The sequence below is a fragment of the Geotrypetes seraphini genome, chromosome 1 (assembly GCF_902459505.1).
Source record: "Geotrypetes seraphini chromosome 1, aGeoSer1.1, whole genome shotgun sequence".
Classification (NCBI taxonomy): Eukaryota; Metazoa; Chordata; class Amphibia; order Gymnophiona; family Dermophiidae; genus Geotrypetes; species Geotrypetes seraphini.
Genome location: NC_047084.1, coordinates 227,982,005 through 228,002,191, shown reverse-complemented (window position 1 = coordinate 228,002,191; position 20,187 = coordinate 227,982,005). Strand labels below are relative to the sequence as shown.

General features: G+C 43.5%; 1 protein-coding gene across 5 annotated transcripts in view; it reads left to right on the top strand.

Annotated features, from left to right (window-relative positions):
• The first annotated feature begins 1,145 nt into the window (after positions 1 to 1,145).
• Positions 1,146 to 20,187, top strand: part of LOC117361967 (uncharacterized protein C4orf19 homolog) — a 196,657-nt gene continuing 177,615 nt past the window's right edge. For 2 of the 5 annotated variants that reach the window (XM_033947634.1, XM_033947616.1), the window contains exon 1: positions 8,966 to 9,071. The gene's annotated coding sequence lies outside the window, so the exon portion shown is untranslated. Of the gene's footprint in view, positions 1,176 to 8,965; positions 9,072 to 20,187 lie in introns of those variants that run through there. The other 3 variants (XM_033947624.1, XM_033947651.1, XM_033947644.1) reach the window with 3 other exon arrangements.

Here is a 20,187-nt window from a genome sequence, read left to right as displayed (position 1 = left end):
CCGAATAACTCCCGGGGGAGGAAGGGGGGGTGAAAATGCATTGGGGGTTTGTTGGTTTTGGACATTGATTGTATTGTAAGTCAAGATGATATTAAGATAGATAATAAAACTGCAGTCAAATATTTATTCCAATAAAAATGAGTTGTGTGATTATTGATTATGGTGTTTTGCTTTCGTTGCCAGTGACAGAGTGCAAAATTGCAAATGCTAATGTTATGGAGGCATAAATAGGGGAAGACAAGCAGTGGAGTAGTCTTGTCCATGTAGCTGTTCAAATCTTTGTTCATAAAGTTTGTGTATTGATAGATTGCTGTCTCACCCTGTGTAACAGAATCTGCTGAAGGCACCTGGGTGACACTTCAAAGATGTGGATAACAATTCATAGCAATCTAGCACCTCCCCCCCCCTTTTATGAAGGCGCATTAGCATTTTTTATCACCGGCTATAGAGGTAAAAGTTCTGACACTCATAGGAATTCTAAAAGGGGGGAGGGAGGGGTAAGTCTGTACAAGTATACCTTTCCCCCAGCTCTAACTTTTTTAGTTGCAAGAGCCAAATAGGATAGGAAAGGGATGAGACGATATACTTACTACCTTTCCATGGTTACAATTAAAGCAAATAACATTATATACAGGTACTTATTTTTTCTACCTGGGGAAATGAAGGGTTAAGTGACTTGCCTGAAGTCACAAGGAGCTGCAGTGGGAATTGAACCCAGTTCCCCAGGTTCTCAGGCCGCTGCACATCACATGATATTTCTTTCATCCATGAAAACGGTTAACTAGTGTATCAACATAATTTACCCCTGCAGTTATTTGTCTAGACTACAAGTTGTTATGTTAACATGAACTCAGCTCACTCAACTAAAACATTGCAATACCTCCTTTTCAACTTAACCCTTTGCGTGATGCTGTCATTTGGGTATGATGAGTTTATTTGCATCATAGTGTGAAGCTGGATCTCCAAACCTAGGTGAAACCAGTGCTCAGCATGCCGCACAGGTCAGGTCATGCCACTAAAATGCCACCCTTTTAACATATTCTCATGGACGTACAATGCACCAAAAAAGGTCTGATGAGTTTCTGGTTCAGAAAGCATCCATTCCAGATCCTGAAAGAAAGAAAAACACGATTAAACAGAAGCTGCCCAGATGTTACTGAAGTCGCTATTCAATGGTAAAGTATGTGTTCTGTGATTGAAATAACATGTTAACTCTGTTTATGCTAGCTAGAGCTAAAACATTTGGGGCTGTTTTGTTTACAGCAGTGTGCTTAGCCTTTAGATACAAGTGCAGATGAGAAGCAGGCAGAGACACTGGGAGGACAGACAGTAGAGAGATTCATTTAAATGTACGAGTGGGGAGAGTTCTCCTTAGCTTCCAGGGGAATGAAGGTTTGTGGTCACCACAGAATTCTAAGGGTTAGATTCACTAATCTGCATTTCGTTCACGATCCGTGCAGGCCCGACGAATTTCTAAAACAGAAACATTTAAATGAGGGCGGTCGGAGAAATGCCCCCCCCCCCCCCCCCTCTGACAGCACAGATCACTAGTGTGTGATCCCGACGGTGACAGGTCAAAAGCGCGCGCCGAGACAAGTGAGCGCAAGGCGGAACTAAGAACCTGTGCCGGCGTTGTGCGGCATTGTAGGGGGTTTGGGGGGTTGTAACCCCCGTCATTATACTGGAAACTTAACTTTTTCCCTGTTTTTTAGGGAAAAAGTGAAGTTTTCAGTATAATGTGGGGGGTTACAACCCCCCACAACGCCGGCGCAATCTGTATTCAGTAAAGTGGGGGAGTTCCCCCCACACACCCTCCATCGGAGCCCCTTAAAACAGTGTTCTTCTTCGGCGCAGGCTTCCGCCTTGCGCTCAGTTGTCTCGGTGCACCTTTGTTGGCACGCGCTTTTGACTATGAACCGATCCCGACGCATGCGCAGACCATCTGTAGATGGTCTACGCATGTGTCTAGCTGTAAGCTGCGACTTTTTTTTTTTTTTTTTTTTACTTTTATTTTACTTTAGCCCAACGAACCTGTGTTTTAACCCGCTTTAAACCCATGGGTTAAAACCACAGGTTCTTAGTGCGGGGAAGGGCATGAGAGATTCAGGGCAGCAGGCAATCCCACTTTGCTCCAAAGCATGTTTTTTCTCAGATCACAGAGCAGGAGATCGGGGCAGAGAGCAGGGTGGCAGGCAGGAGAATCGGGGCAGAGAAGCCAGAGCTTGGTCCTCGCCAGTCGCTTGTTTTTTGATCGGCCAGCTAATTGAAAAGTGTAGTTAATCGCGTCCTTCCTGCTTTGCATGCCGATTCCCCTCATTTGCATGCGCGGATCGGAGGATGATCGGGAAACAGATTAGTGAATCGGGTTGGAGGGAAATCGGGTCGCAAAGGGCTCGCAAACCGATCAGTTTGCTTAGTGAATCTAGCCCTAAGTTTGTAGATGTGAAAAAAGTGCTGTAAAGCATTTCTTCCATTCTGTGGATGAATACTGGAAATATCTCAGTGCAACTGTAACAATAATGGGGCAATTCTGAAAGCTGCAGATTAGAAACTACACTGCTGTCATCCTGCAATTTTATCTTTGGATCTATAGAACCTTTATCAAAGATTTGATGCCACTGTAGCAATAAGATAGTTAGCAGGGGTAGTGGAACGTCCTTTTGCATGGGAGGGCCAAATAAATCGCCTCCCATCTTCTCAGTTATTGATGCTGTGTGGGGCAAAAATTGATAGGATCGTGACCCCTTTGGGCCATTCTGTTCCACTGAACATGAAGATTATGGTTTACATTTCTTTTTTAATCACTTTGTTTCTCTAGGGAGGGGTTCTCTGGGTTGGGGTGTGATGGCACCCCGAAAAGATAAAGTGGGTTGTAAGGATAGAGGGTTGTGCCACCATGTGATGCTTCAGTTTCATGTACCCTCAGAATAAGTTGAGTTGGTGGAAGGTTGTATGACGCTTCTGGTTTGCACTCGGATGGGTTGGATTGGAGGGTGCATGTGCAGTATGCCTGGTTCATGCAGATTCCTGGATATCATCTTCTGGTGGCATACCTTCGTACACAGCATCCTAGCTAATCTCCTTGCTCATCCTAAGCCAAAACTGGTTCTATCTGTAAGCCAAGGTTGGGATGACACTTCAATTCCTATTCGGCTTAGGTTTTATCTTCTTTCTTCTTTAAGAATTAGATGATTATGGTGTTATACTTAATTCCTCCACTGGTCAGCTGCTCAGTCAGAGCACCTTTGTGTACCCTGGACATATCTGAACATTACCAAATGTCCTTGTCTAAAAAGAAGGATGCTCTATCTAACTTAGAGCATCCTTCTTTTTAGACAAGGACATTTGCTAATCGCTGTTGGATGTTCTGATTTTGGGCCTTCCTAGTCCCACCCTACATGCCCCCTTGATATTTGGATGTACAGCAGTATTGGACACCCCTTTTCTGTATTTGCAAAATCTGGATTTGGACGTTTGAAGCACATGGACATCCATTTGGACATTCTGAGACATGCATATGCTTTGAAAATAAGCTCCATTAAAGCAGGTCATTCAGAAGGGTTCCCTGACTGGCGAAATTTACAAAATCAGTATAGCTTGCCTGGTCTATGTTTCCAGACAGATTTTCAAGGGCATCAGGCCACTAAGTGTTTCAAATTAATTTCTGAATATTTGGCTAAAAAACCTAAAACAAGCTTGAGAGACATTTGAAGTATAGAAACAAAGCAGCATATTTCTGCTACACAGAATTACACATATTTCTGTGGCCACAGATTTGGACTTAGATGTACAGCATCAGCATCTATGAGACAAACTTGGTTCTTTTTGTTATATAGAATTTTTTGGACCCCAATTCATTTGCAAAAGTTGGATAATTCAAAGTCTAGTAGATGATGGTACTGTCATCTTGAAGTAGGGACACTGGATCATTTGTTATTCTATTGTCCATTGATACTTAATTTTTAGAAAGCAATTTGGGTCAAAATTAACATTATTTTAGGTGTCTCTCTGCCACTGTCTTATGTCGTGGTTTTATTTGGGACATTGTCGAGACCCAGGTGTCCAATCGAAACACATAAAAGTAGACTTCTTCTGATTATGATGGGGGTGGCCATGCAATTGATAACCAAGAACTGGAAAAATTATGATAAGCTAAACTTTTCTTTTTGGTGGGAATCACTTTGGGCTCCTTTTGTCAAGCCATGCTAGCGGGGTTAGCGCGCGCGACGTTTCATCACGTGCTAACCCCCCGCGCTGGCCTAAAAACTACCGCCTGCTCAAGGGAGGTGGTAGCGGCTAGCACGGCCGGCGGTTTAACGCGCGCTATTATGCGCGTTAAACCGCTAGCGTGGCCTGATAAAAAGAGCCCTTTGTTTGTGTTATAGTTATGAAAGAATGAATGCGGAACAATTGGGAAACAATAAAAGGTTTAAAGAAATATGGGGTCCGTTGGAAGCATATGTTAAATAGAAGATTGATTAAATTGGTAAAATCCTTAATTCCTGGGATTTCCTGGTTTTCCACACACATCCAGATAGGGAGGGGGGAAGGGAGAGGGGAGGGCGTAGGGTAATTTGTTTTCGTATTTATCAAATACAAGTGCTGTTAATTGTATCTGTATGCATATTTGTTTGTACTTTTTGTAAGTCTTGAAAATTAATAAAGATTTAAAAAAAAAAAAAGAAAAGAAGCTCCATAGAGTCCCCCAGAAAAAAAACCAAAACTACTGCAGCCTCTAAGGCAGGGGTGTCCAATGTCGGTCCTTGAGGGCCGCAATCCAGTCGGGTTTTCAGGATTTCCCCAATGAATATGCATTGAAAGCAGTGAATGCAAATAGATCTCATGCATATTCATTGGGGAAATCCTGAAAACCCGACTGGATTGCGGCCCTCGTGTACCGACATTGGACACCCCTGCTGCTCTAAGGGAAGGTGATTCTAATCCAGCTAACCCAGCTATGAGTCCCAGGAATCCACCTATAGCCACCTTTAGTGCCCAGAAAGAGTGATTGAGATGAGACAAATTAAGTCTTCTTGTCAGGAGAGGAGGAGATTAAAGCTGTTTTGTTTGTCACTATACTCCTCTAGCAGTTTGTCACTATCATTTCTCTAGCAGTACAAGAAGCAGGTAGAAACTAGAGATACATAAGAGACAGTCCCTGCTTGACAGAATTTACAATCTATTCAAAACAGACAGGATACAAAAGGTCAAGTTTATTTCATATACTGCAGAATCATTATAAAACATTTTAGCGGTTTAAAATGTTTTCATTTATTGGGATGGGGTAGGGGAGTCAAAACAAAAGCAAAAAAATAAAATAAAAGAGAGAGAATAGAAAAAACATGGGGAAAGAAACAAAAGGAAAATAATTACAATGTCATAGGAGATTAGGGGGTAAAAGGGAAAGGGAAGTTCAACAGGAGGAGAATGCACTGCAGAAAGTTGGTAATAGGGAAAAGGAGAGAAAGAATCACTTTTGATGAATATCTTGAGTAAACATGTATGCCTTCAGGTTTGAGGAGGGGGAGGGGTTAATTTGATAGGTTCTCTTTCTGTTCTGATAGATCAGGGGTGTCAAAGTCCCTCCTCGAGGGCCGGAATCCAGTCGGGTTTTCTGGATTTCCCCAATGAATATGCATTGAAAGCAGTGCATGCAAATAGATCTCATGCAGATTCATTGGGGAAATCCTGAAAACCCGACTGGATTCTGGCCCTCGAGGACCGACTTTGACACCTGTGTGATAGATAGATAGAATTCCAAAGAAAGGGTGTAATAAAACTAAGAAGCCCTCTTACAAAGCCGCGGTAATGATGCTGCCACAGAAAATACACCGAAGCCCATTATAAAAGGGGCCCTAAAGCAGGTATTAGGAGAGAATCAATCCAAATACGATGGAAGGAGTAGGGTTGCCCTATTGTTCCAGAAAAAAGAGAACGGATTGAAACATCCGGGTTTTACTTCCATTGAAAGGAATAGTAAAACCCGGATGTCTCAATCTATACTCTTTTTTCTGGAACTATATGATAACCCTAAGAGGGAACTATTATTGCCTATGAGAAGAACATATTATACATTGTGGAGCATAGAGTATGAGAAGATTTGATAAGAGTAGCAGAAGGCCAAGCTGCAACATCTACTACTACTACTATTTATTATTTCTATAGCGCTACCAGGCGCTCGCACTGCTTTACATTAAACGACAGTGAGATATTTAAAAGTGTTCTTATAAGAGACCAGGATCTAGTGCTCTGAGGTAAACAGAGGGGTAACGTGGTCACAGTTCTTAAAGAATTAGGGAATTACATTTATTATGGGAATAATTAAAACAAGTTGAGTACTGAACAGATGAATAAAGGGCAAATAAGGGATTCTACTATATGTCTTGTTTTACTCCCTATTCCTGAAGTTTGACCCCCATTGGGTTACAGCACAATTTGTAGCTGCTCTTACTTGACCACATGTGGGAGCATCCCTACAAAAAGGCGCAGACACAGAAATCAGAGCTTGAAAAGTGAGGGCCATGAGGGGACTGGGTAAAACGCGGACCCCGTAGACCTTACGGATCTTAACTGCACGCCCTTAAAAATCTGTTCACCTCAGGGGTGAGCGGGATCCATGAGGTCCAAGGGAATTAAAACGAGGATCTCTAAGGTCCTTGGCGTGCACTTAAGGTCCGTAAAGTCAGCAGCCAGCAAAGGTAGAAGTTAAAAAGAGGATTTCAAAACCTCACAGAACTAAAAGCACATGGCATGATTTATAAAAAATAAAAAAAAAGATAGTGGCCTTGGCGTGGGGGTCCACACAGATCCTCATTTTATAAACTCCTGCAGACCTCACAGATCCTACTGCAGGGGGAGTAAAATAACAGTGGCAGCGAGGTTAGATGGCGCCCCCCCTGCCCTCTTTCCACCCCCTCCCACCACAAGACCCCTTCCCAACCCCCTCCCCTAGTGATGCACAAAAGAGACCCCCCGTTTTCCACTCTTGAGCTGCTGGTAACTGTTGTCCAGCACAGGCACAACAGCATTTTTTAAAACCCTGCAGCCCTGACACCAAGCCCCCCTACACCAAGCTTCCCCCTTCCAATTCCACTGACTATTCTCACACCCCAAAACAAAATTCTGGTGGTCTAGTGGGCTGGGGGGGGTTGGGACCCTCCACCCCTGACACCATCCCACTCCAAGTACCTTTTAAGGAAAATCAGGCAGGAAGGATGTCCACTCCTCCCTGCCTGAAGGGTCTGCTCTTTAAAATAGTAGCCCTTCCCCTTCCCAGTGCATCCTGAGATGCACTGGGAGAGGCCTAAGGCCCCGATTGGCTCAGGCACCTAGGGAAGGGGAAGGGTTACTATTTTAAAAAGGCGACCCTTCAGGCAGGAGGGAGTGGACATCCTTCCTGCCTGATTTTCCATAAAAGATACTTGGGGCAGGATGATGTCAGATCCTTAAGCTGGGGGGAAGGGTGTGTGACCCAACCCAATTCCCCCAGTCCACTAGACCACCAGGATTTTGTTTTGAGGTGGTGAGAGTAGGGGGGATCGGAAGGGGGGAACTTGGTGTCAGGGGGGTCCTGATTTGGGGGCTTTCTGCCATCAGGGCTGTAGGGTTTTTTGTTATTTTTTTTAACTGTTGTGCTGTGTTGTGTGTGCACAACACATGCACAACAGTTAGCTCAAGAGCAGCTGGTAATTAGCAAGTTGAAATGGGAGTCTCTTTTGTGCATTGCTAGGGGGGTTTGGGAAGAGGGGCTCATGGTGGGAGGGGGCAGAAAGAGGGCAGGGGGAGCCACCTACCCTCGCTGCCACTGTCATCTCACCCCCCCCCCCCCTGCAGTAGGATCCGTGAGGTCCACAGGAGTTAAAATACAAGGATAGGTGCGGACCCTACACCAAGACCAAGCCCTGCACTTCTAGTTCTATGGGGTCCACAAGATCCTCTTTTTAATTTCTACCTTTGCTAGCTGCGGACCTTGTGGATCTTAACTGCACACCTGGATCTGCAGACATCCTCGTTTTAACTCCCTTGGATCTCAAAGATCCCGCTCCACCCCCAAGGTGAGCAGATTTTAAGGGCATGCGGTTAAGATTCGTGAAGTCCGCGAGATCCTCATTTTACCAAGTCCTGGGCCATAAATTGAATTCTTTTCCCCTGACTTGGAGAAGAGATGGCTCAGAAATGATATGATAGAAGTCTATAAAATACTGAGTGGAGTGGAAAGGGTAGATGTGAACCGCTTGTTTACTCTTTACAAAAATACTAGAACTAGAGGGCATGCGATTAAGTTACTAAGTAGTAAATTTAAAACAAACCAGAGCAAATATTTCTTCACATGTGTAATTAATAACTCTGGAATTCATTGCTGGAGAATGTGGTGTAATCAGTTAGCTTAGCGGGGTTTTAAAAAGCTGTGGATAAATTCCTATAAGGGAAGTCCATAGGCTTCAATCGAGATGGCTTGGGATAAGCAGCATAAAATCTGTTTTACTACTTGGGATCTAGCTAGGTACCTGGGACCTGGGTTGGACACTGTTGGAAACAGGATACTGTGTTTGATGGACCTTCCATCTGTCCCAGTATGGCAATTCTTATGACTGCACAGCACCCATCATCTCACCCTTTGTGTAGCCCCAGATAAGAGTGTACAGAAGTTCACCGAGGACTCCCTTTAATAATTTACCTGGATTTCTCTACACACCTTTAGTTTTCAGATTGTATCTGGTGTGGCATGGATAGTAATTGCCTCTGAAAAGGGAAAGCTTCCTGTACTGGTGATAAAGGAGACAGTAATTTAAGAAAGAAATTTCTTCAAAGTTGTTGTTTTGAGGACTCACATCTAACCTGTAACTAAAGGGTTACTGCTTCTGCAAAGCGTTAAATGCAAACTTTGCAGGACTTTATTTCCATCTGCCGTCACATGATACCTTAACACCCAATGACACTAGCCGGCGGCTCTCAGTAAGAGGTCGTGCAAAGTGTGGGCTACACGGGGCATTTCGGACTACTTTAGCATTCAAATGCAGAGGAGCCCAAAGCCGGGGGACAGCTGGACTTCTTGTGCTGGGAAACAGCAGGTAGGGAAGGCTTGTTCGTGTGCAGTGCAACTTTCTTACTATTCCGGCTTGGCCCTTTTGATGTGGATTTACAGTTCTTTGCAGTCAGGGAGGTTGTTTGTTTCTGTTCTCCATTGAAAGGTAAGGCACAGGGGCGATACACCTGTTGCGGTAAAAAAATGTTCAAAAAGAGACAACAAAGGAAGGGAAGTTATTGGCCAGTGGTTGGAATATTAAAGTAACAAAAAAAAGTTAACGACAGTTTCTTCACTTTCTGTGCTGAAAAGTAAAGATTTATTAGTCTTATATTTACTGGAAATGAGGGTGGGGTGGGGGTGTAATGCATCAGAAATGTTTGCAAAGTGCTGTACCCTTTGCTCCCCTTTTTGTGTACCTGGCCAGGGTAGCTTCCCCCCCCCCCCCACTCCGCTCCCTAACTTTCTTATCATTGGGAAGCAAAATCTCTGGATTGTTTGATTCCTCTCGCTCTCTCTCTATGAAGCTAACATATGCTAAAGCACGTCAGACTAATTCACCAATTCATTTCCGCCTTGCCTCCTTGTCTCTTTGTAAGAATTATTGTTTGGCTCTTGTCTTCAAAATAGATTCACTCATTTTGTAGGCACAGGATGTAATCTGTATTGCATAAAACTTTTCTTTAATAGGCAGCATGCTTGCCATTTACGTAACTCACGCTCACCTGAACCTGTTGATTATTAGGGGCTCCCGTTACTAAGCTGCGATACTATTTTTAGTGCATGCAGGATTTTAGCGCGCACTAAACCCATGCTGCGCGGCTAGAACTAACGCCAACTCAATGCTGGCATTAAGGTCTAGTGCGCTAAACCCGCTAACGCAGCTTAGTAGCTAAAACCGCTATCGCAGCTTAGTAAGAGCCCTAGGTGTATGTCCTGTAAAATGCCACAGTCAAAAATGTTACCCTTCCATTTTCATGTATTACCTTTCCATTTTTCAAAGTCATCTCCTACTTTCATTCCAAAACAGTTTGAATTTAGATTCCTTATATGTTGTCTCTAATTGGTTGGCTTTTGTGCCTTTTGTAGAATTATTTTTGGCAGGGTGGAGCTGAAATATATATTTTTTAATGCAAATATGTTTTCTTTCTTGCATTGTTTGCTCATGTCTGGAACAAAAGGTATGTGTCTTTGATTATGGCCATAGCTGCTTATTTTGTGAAAGCTCTCATGATATATTTAAAGCAGAGGCGCCCATCTTCAGTCCTTGAGGGTTGCAGCCCAGTCTAGTGTTCAGGATTTCCACAATGAAATATGTCTGAGATGGATTTACGTTCACTGCCTCCACTTTATGCTGATAGATCTGCTGCAATTCTTTATGGAAATTTTAAAACCAGACTAGGGGCTAGATACACTAAACAGGGTCGCTAGGACTGTGTGAGTCGCTGTTGGCCAATTTTTGGGCCAATTGTGGAACAGCGATTGATGTTCCAACAAGTTTTCATGCAAATAATTTGCACGGAGGTTCACCAAAATCTCCGTCAGACCAGTCGCTCTAAGAGCAACTGGACATGTGTACAGAACCGGTTTGGGAAAACTGAGCAGCAGGGGAAACCCCAAAGCAGCCTCTTGCCACTTAGCTATTGGGGCTTTTTTCTTTTTTTTAATGGCACAGATGTTGTGCATGTGTCACACATGCACAATATCTGCCACATTAAAAAAATGCCCATGCTGCCTCCTCCCCAACAACCCACCCCAGAACCATATTAAAGGCAAGAAGGATGCCCACTCCCTCCTGCCACCGTGCCCCCCCCCTTGCACCAGCCAAAAATATAAGGAAACCGAGGGAAAAGCCTAAGGCCCTGATTGGTTCAGATACCTAATCCCCTCCTCTGGGAGGAGCCTTAGGCATCTGAGCCAATCAGGACCTTAGGCACCTCCCCTTGCATCTCAGGATGTACCGGGAAAGGGAAAACCCACTATTTTGCTGTCAACTAATTTCCAGTTACAGGGATGGAGAGTTTGGGGGGCATCTGGTGGCAGGAGATAGTGGGCATCCCTCCTGCTGTTTGTATTTTTAGGAAGGGTCAGCTGGGGGGGGGGGCCTTGAAGGGGGGTTGCAGTGGGCAGGAGGGCCAGCACAGCATTTTTTTATGGGTCAGATATTGTGTGTGTGTTCCACACACATACATCTGTGCCCATAGAAAAAAATGAAAAAACAGGCAGACCGACAGGTCTAGGAACCCGGAGGTCTGTCCCACCAACCCAATTCTGGCATGCAAGTTTAGGGCATCAATCGAATGCCTGGTTAATGACCTCATTTGCATGCAAAACCATGAGGTGAGCCTGTTTAGAGCATTGGGTTGGCAAATACAGTCGGTCACTAAACCAGTCAAACCAGTTTAGTGACGATTGTTAGACGATGGGAGGCTTTAGTGCATCTAGTCCTAGGTTATGTCCTTAGAGGGCTAAGGGTGGAAATCTCAGATTTGGTGAATTTCTTTAAAAAGATAGTAAATAAATCTTGACAAATAAATAAGTAATTTTAAAATGTATGCAGGTGACTGAACATTTTTCAATAGTTCAGATCAAGAGCAAGAGTGTCCCAATCTAGGTGTGGCAATTGATAAAGTGCAATGTTAGTTTTCTTGCTTCCCTGGCTTGCACCTTGTGCAGACACATTGGCAGTAATCCAATCCAATCCTTGATCTTGTATACCGAGTCACCCAACTATGGGGCTTGATTTGGTTTACACAAGAATTATATTTATGTTTATTTAAGATTTGATATACTGCTCCTGCATTTTACTGAGCTAATAACGAATTAACTAATAGGACAAGGAAAACAAATTATTAAAGCAAAGAAATCATCAGTTGTAAACCCTGAAATAGATAAGTTTTTAAAGTTTTCCGAAAAGTTATCAGAGAGGGAAGGAGTCTAACTTCTGTAGGAAGATCATTCCAAATTTTTACAAAGGAAAAAACCAATGATTGACAAATCTTACCTCAAGCTTTAATTCCCCTAATAGAAGAGAAAGCTAATTTAAATTTATGAATTCTCCTAGAGCAGGGGTCTCAAAGTCCCTCCTTAACCCTTTCAGGACCAAGGGACATATTTGTCCCATAAATTTAAAATCCTATAAATTTTGATTGGGATAGTCTACAGTTCTAAATTTGATATGTACGGATTCCATATGATACTGCCTTTATGTAAACAAACTGGTTCCGACATTCATTCATTAGCGTCGTTGCCAGATTGACGAGAAGATTCACTTGCCACACTGTCCATAAGCCAGAAGTGTGATTTTAAAAAAAAAAAATAATGATATTTCACAAAAAAAATCAATTTTTTGGCATCTGCAAGCCCTTTTTACCATAAAAATGTCGTCAAAACCACAAAAATTGGCCTACGATCCTTATGGTCCTGAAAGGGTTAAGGGCTGCAAACCAGTCGGGGTTTCAGGATTTCCCCAATGAATATGCATGAGATATATGAGCATGCACTGCTTTCAATGCATATTAATTGGGGAAATCCTGAAAACACGACTGGATTGCGGCCCTCAAGGAGGGACTTTGAGATTCCTATCCTAGAGGATAAAGGCTGTTGGGAATTAAATGAGAGAGTAATCAATAGGGGGGAAACCCATATAGTATTTTGAATGTTATACTGGAACATTTGGATTGGACTCTCAAATAAACCGGAAGCCAATTATAATAGTAAATCGCTACAGCCCTGGTCAGGTGCACAAGCCAGTCTGGTTTTCAGGATATCTACAAGAACTAGACTTGAGATAGTTTTGCAGCTGTTGTCTACTGCAGTGAGTCCTAAGTCAGTCCTGGAATACATTTACATTACATTCAGGGCCGGATTTAGATGAAAAGAGGCCCTAGACTATTCCACTTATTATTCCATTTTTAAGTTTGTAAATTATATGAGAGATAATAAAATGCATCATTACTGTGATATATATCAATATGTTAAATGAAACATGTTGTTATTGGTACTAACCTTTATAAAAAATGTGACACGGATTTTGAGACCCTAGGCTGAAGCCTAGTTAGCCTATAGGAAAATCCGTCCCTGATTACATTACTGACTTCTATTCCACCCGTACCTTGCAGTTCTGGGAGGATTACAAAAGAGACATCGGGACATTTTCAGGAGAATTACAAGACGATTGGAGAATTACAGTTTTGGGAATGGGATATAGCAAGGAAAATTGGGCTATTCTAGTAGATTTACAATTTGGGGAGCTGTACAAGTAGGAGATGGTGCAGTTTGGGAAGCAGTTGACATGTTTGAGGCTTTGAGGGGTAAGGATAACTGGGGAAGGGGAGAGGTTGAGGGAATTACATGGAGGAGAATCCAGGGTTAGAGTTAAGACATCTGGATAAATTTTTTGAATAGTTGGGTTTTGATTTCTTTACGAAAAGATTTGAAGTCTCTTGTTGTTATCAGCAGGTTGGAGATTTTTTAGGATATCCACAATGGGCCAGATTGACGAAATGGGTTGGGAACTGGCTTGGAGGTAGGCTTCAGAGGGTAGTGGTGAACGGCACCCCCTCCAAAATGACAGAGGTAATCAGTGGAGTGCCGCAGGGCTCGGTCCTGGGCCCGATCCTATTCAACATCTTTATGAGACTTGGCAGAAGGGCTGCGAGGTAAAATAACATTATTCGCCGATGACGCCAAACTAAGCAATGTAGTGGGCAAAGCACAACAGACATAAATTCAATGTCCGACAACATGATGCACGACCTACTCCTATTGGAGCGCTGGTCTAGGTCCTGGCAACTCAGCTTCAATGCCAAAAAATGCACCTGGGCAGCCAAAATCCATGCAAGACTTACACCCTTACAAGACTAACAAGAACTGAAGCAGAACGAGACTTAGGGGTGATTGTCAGTGAGAACATGAAGACTGCCAATCAAGTGGAGCAAGCTTCATCCAAGGCAAGGCAAATCATAGGTTGCATACGCAGGAGTTTCATCAGCCGTAAGCCTGAAGTCATTATGCCATTGTATAAATCCATGGTGAGGCCCCACCTGGAATACTGTGTGCAATTCTGGAGGCCGCATTACCGTAAGGATGTGCTGAGACTGGAGTCGGTCCAGAGAATGGCCACCCGGATGGTCTCGGGACTCAAGGATCTCCCGTTCGAGGAACGGCTGGATAAGTTGCAGCTGTACTCACTCGAGGAATGCAGAGAGAGGGGTGACATGATCGAGACATTCAAGTATCTCATGGGCCGCATCGAGGTGGAAGAAGATATCTTCTTTTTCAAGGGTCCCGCGGCAACAAGGGGGCATCCGTGGAAAATCAGGGGCAGGAAACTGCACGGGGACACCAGGAAATTCTTTTTCACTGAAAGGGTGGTTGATCGCTGGAATAGTCTTCCACTTCAGGTTATTGAGGCCAGCAGTGTGCCTGATTTTAAAGCCAAATGGGATAGACACGTGGGATCTACTCAAAGAGAAAGGTAGGGGAGGGTCATTGGGGTGGGCAGACTAGATGGGCCATGGCCCTTATCTGCCATCTATTTCTATGTTTCTATGTTAGGTGTTGCTAGGCGCCCTAATTGTGGATGCTAGTGACACCTAACTAAAATCTGTGCACGTCCCAAATTGCTTTAGTTAGCTTGAATGCATGGTAATTGACAACCTAATAATAATAAAAATAAAACCAATTAAGAGTTCCACGTGGAACTCGGAATGGCGCCTAGCAAGGCCTAAGGCAGGGGCGTCCAACCTTTTGGCTTCCCTGGGCCGCATTGGCTGAAAAAAAATGTTTCTGGGGCCGCGCAAATGCTGCAGCAAGACAGAGGAGGGAGCCGGCGAGACAGTAAACACCCGGGGGCAGCAGAGGAAAACACTGCATCGCCCTCGACCGGGGCCACACAAAATACCTCATGGGGCCGCATGCGGCCCTTGGGCCACAGGTTGGACACCTCTGGCCTATGGCATGATTCTATAAGAGGTGCCTAGTGGTTGACTGACAACCGGCGTCTACTGGCGCCTACAATGTAAGTGTGCTTAGGCATCGTTGTTTACAGAATCTGTCCCAATGAGTATGAATGAACTTAATTTGCATATATTGCCTTCATTATATGCAAATCTTTTCATGCAAATTCATTGTGGATATCCTGAAAACCTGATTGGTTGAGTGTGTCTAAGTTGAGAACCACCGGTCCAGATTATTTATCTTTGAAATCTGTGCACAAGGTATGTACATATATGCAGTGGCACAGCCACGATATATTTTTGGAGAGGCCTAAGGTAACATAAGGGGATTTTATGCACTGGGCATGTCTCTTCTATATATAAGTTCATGTAAACCTTTTTTTTCCTTCTCTTCCTATATTTTAAGTTCTTATAAACTGTGCCAAGCTCCACATCCGTGGAGATGATGCGGTATATAAACTTAAAGTTTAGTTTAATTTAGACAGTGCCACCAGGTCTTTTTCTCACTTGTCCAGGCCCTGCTGCTGACTGCTTGGGTTTGACTCTAATGTGGTGGTGGTGGGGGGGGGGGCTCAGCTCACCTATATCCATACCCTTGCATCCAGTATATCCACCTGCCTTGCACTTATTATTTATGCTGGTGGCCAAAAGGAGTAAAATCAGATGTAGGTGTTGTTTTGTCCCCCTTCTTCTAAACACAGCCCCAGAAGCACTGGCTTTTTAAGCAAATAGTCTGTGAAAACCCTGCCATACTTTTTAGTTGCTATGAGAAGAACATTAGGTTAAAACTTGTGTTGAAACATCTTGAACTGTAACTCTGCCAAATTTAATCTGTAAACTGTATATTATGTATATTGGTATTAGATCCCTAGTATGCATCGAGTTAGGATAAAAACTTGTATCAAAAACTTGTACTGTAACTATGGTAAATTGTTACCTGTTAATTGTATATTATGTATGTTAGCTCATAACCCGTTCTGAGCTCTTTGGGGAAACAGGATAGAAAACGAATAAAATAAAATAAACTGTCTGTTTCAGGAAGCAGGTGAAAGCTTGGCTCTTCGCCCAAGCCTTTAATGGAAGAAACAATTAACTTGCTGCTTTCACACACACAAGGACTAACATTGTAGCAGGACTCTCTTACTCTAGCTGAGATTATATTGATGCACCTTTCTAACTTCACATGCAACTTCCTGTAGGTTAGGTCCCTTATTTTCTAACCCCTGTTACTCAGTCTTATCCAGTGGCATAGGGGTGGGGGTACATGCCTGCCACTGCAAAATGGTGGGTTTTCCCCTTCATGGTGCATCCTGGGATGCAAGGGGAGGGGCCTAAGGTCCTGATTGGCTCAGATGCCTAAGGCTCCTTCCAGGGGAGGAGATTTAGGTATCTGAGCCAATCATGGCTTTAGGCTCCTCCCTCTGTATCCTGCCAATTTTGGCTGGCGCAGCCGTTGGGGGGGAGTGGGCATCCCTCTTGCCTCTAATTTGGTTCTGGGGTGGTTTGTAGTGGGGGGGGGCAGCATGGGCATTTTTGTATCGGGGCAGATAGTTTGCATGTGTAACACATTTTCACAAGAAGCGCTGACGTCAATGCCTCTCTGCCCCACCCCACCCCCGACAAGTGTACCTCTTGAAATGTTTGCTGGTGCGAGCATCTTCTACTTGCTGCTCGTGCCGGCTATGGGTCCATTCTGATGCCACTTCCTGGTCGAGGGACCAGGACATGATGTCAAAAGGGAGCCAAGGCTAGCACGAATAGCAGGTGGAAGATGCTGCTCACGGCGATGAACATTTCAAGAGGTATGCGGGGAGAATGACGCTAAGCGGTGATGTGTGGGTGCACACAATGTAAAAATGCCAGGTGCCATCACCCCAGGCAGCAACCTTCCTCGCTGTGCCACCTGTCTTATCTATCCATGTGTTCCACCATTGCTTAAACCTTATGATGTTTATTCAAATGTTTTATTGTGCTGTTTTAGAGCTTTGTAAGTACAAGCTTTTATCTGCAGTACATTACTTTAAACAGAGATGCTTTAGGATAAGGGAAAGGACTCGTATGATACTGTTTTATGTATCTAAATATGTATGTGTTATTGTTGTCCGCTTAGGTTTTAAGCAGAGAAGAAATTTTTAAAATAAAGAAATTAAAAATGTTATGTCATTCTATGAATTATTAGTGGAATATTTTTCCTGCTGTAATTTTATTTTGCTAATATTCTGCTTATTCGTGCTGGACACTGCCTTGGATGACTTTGTCATAAAGGTGGTATATAAATCTTGATAAATAAATAATTACTGTAAATAAATATTTTGAGCCAGAACAATCTACTCATATAAGATACCTGTTTATCCAAGGACGTTCTCTTGAGAATTGCTCTTCATCTATTTCACTCGCATTAATGCCTTGATCTGATGACATTCAATAATGTAAGCATGACTAAGCTGGAATTTTTTTAAAACTGGTACAAACACTATTTTCCTCTTAAAAGTATATTGAAATTAAGATTCCTGATTCTTTGGGATAAAATGTTATATTACTGCTTTTAGAACTAGAGTCGTAATACCGTTGAATGAAACCTGATAGAAACTGAATGTTTTCCTCAGCATAAATTTTAACATTCCTGAAAGAGTGATTTAGAGCCACCTGTGTTCCTGCTAGAACAGGAATTTTACTTGGAATGTCTGGTTCATTCTGGTTCATTCAGAATTCCCTACCACTACGGGTAAATTCAAGGACATCTCATTGTTAAGTGCTAAGGAATGCTGAGGCTGAAAACAATTTTCCAGTTATAGCTTCACATTAACTTTAGGCCTGATATTCAAAAGATTTGTGCGCCTGTCTTTGAGAGTTATCCTCCTAAACTGGCCTCTTTGAAAATTTACTGGATTGAGTTCAAAAATTTATACTCAAATTTTCTATAAACTCCTAAATTTAAGAACACAAAAAGGGGCAGATTTAGGATGCAGGTGACAGTTAGGAATTTACCCCCGAATTCTATATGTGGTGCTTTGAGTTGAACATGCAAATTTGGTTACATGCCCAATTAGCACACACAACTTAATTGGCTAATTAGCACTGATGATTATCTTCTTAACATACAATTGTCAGTGTTAGTTGGATTTAATTTAAATTTATATGCATAAATTTAGACACAGGGTCTGTGCCTAAATTGTATGCATGGCACCAAAATGGGGGGCACAGAAATTGGAGGGTCATGGATAGATCGGGGCATTCTTCACATTTATACATGCAATTATAGAATAACATAACATAACATAAAAATTCACTTCTAGACCACATTACCTTTAAGGCAGGGGTAGGGAACTCCGGTCCTCGAGTGCCGTATTCCAGTCGGGTTTTCAGGATTTCCCCAATGAATATGCATGAGATCTATTTGCATGAACTGCTTTCAATGCATATTCATTGGGGAAATCCTGAAAACCCGACTGGAATACGGCTCTTGAGGACCGGAGTTCCCTACCCCTGCATTAAGGAATCCTTTTACTAAGGTGCGCTAGCGTTTTTAGCACGCGCTGAATTGCCGCACGCACTAACCCCACGCTACATGGCTAGAACTAACGCCAGTTCAATGCTGGCATTAGCATCTAGTGCGCAGGGCAATTTAGCACACGCTAAGCATATGCTAAAACCGCTAGCGCAGCTTAGTAAAAGGAGCCTTAAGTTCTATGCGGTTTACACAATATTAATTAAAAAATACACAAAAGATGAGAATAAGAAACTAAGAATCCAAGAATCTAGAAAATAAGTAAGTATTGTTGTTTTCTAAAGTGTAACTAGGATACAGAAATCAGTAATAGGGGTTTCAGCTCCTTATCCCATAAAGCAACCTGATATGAGAGCATCCGATCATGATGTCTCTTTGCTTTACAACCTTTCACTGGTGGAAAAGTCAGAAAGGCCTTAGTATTTAGAGAGTATTTTAAAGAAGTAAAACAAAATAATTCTGTCAAATAGACTTTATAATACAGACAATCCAGTTTGAAAATAATCCACGCCTCCACCGGTAAGGGGCATCCACATTTAAGGGATTTGCACATGTTTCCTTTGGTGCAAATGGCCGCACTAAAAGTTAGGCGCAGCCAGGGCCCAATTAAAGGTAGGCCCAGTATGCACGTGCCTCAGGCCTGAGAAGGTCACAGGGACCCAGTGCGCTGCTACCTGTACTCACTATCCCCGGAGGGGAAAGACTACCACCAATATCTCCCCACTCCCAACATGCTGCTGCTGCTGCTGTTGTGGTCTGCGGTGGGAAAAACAATGAAAATGACTTTGTGGGGCTTCACTGTTGAAGTTCACTTCTGTGCCCTGCCCTGCCCTTTCTGACATCATTTCCTATTGCAGAGCAGGGTTGGCAACCATGAACTTGAACAGTATGGCTCTGCAAAGTCTTTTTCTTTGTTTTTGCCACTGCACACCAAAAGCTGCAGTTATGGGGGTGGATGTGTTGGGTGGAGAGAGGGAGTAGGCACGGGATGGAGGGAAGAGGACACAGACTTCTGGATGAGGGAAAGAGAGGGTCAGATGCCAGGTAGAGGGGGAAGAGCAAACAAATGCAGGATATAAAGGGTGAAAATGGAGATGAACACTGGATAGAAAGGGGGAATGAGGGGACAGGCACTGGATGAGGGGGAGAGAAGGGACAGACACTGGTTAGGGGAAGAAGGGGCATATGCTAGATGAGGGGGAGGAGAGGGAACAAATGCTGGATAGAAAGGGGAAATAGGCACAGGATGACCTGGGGGAAGAGAGATGGCAGATGCTGCCTGAGGGTGAGGAGAGGGGATAGACAGCAGATGGAGCAGAGACAGTAGATGCTACATGAAGGTGAGCAGAGGGGACAGACACCAGATGGAGTGGGGGGAGGGAACAAACACTGGATAGAAAGGGGGAAGAGGGAGCAGACACTGGATGTCATGAGGGGGAGAGAGAAGGCAAATGCTGCATGAGGGTGAGGAGACAGACAACCAGATGGAGGGGCAATGGAACAAATCTTGGATAGAAAGGGGGATGAGGGAGCAGACACTGGATGACATGGGGGGAGAGAGAAGGCAGATGATGCATGAGGGTGGGGGCCAGACAACCAGATGGAGGGGCAATGGATAGAAATGGAGAAGAGGGAGCAATGGCATAAATGTTGGATAGAAAGGGGGAAGAGAGAGAGCAGACACTGGATGACAT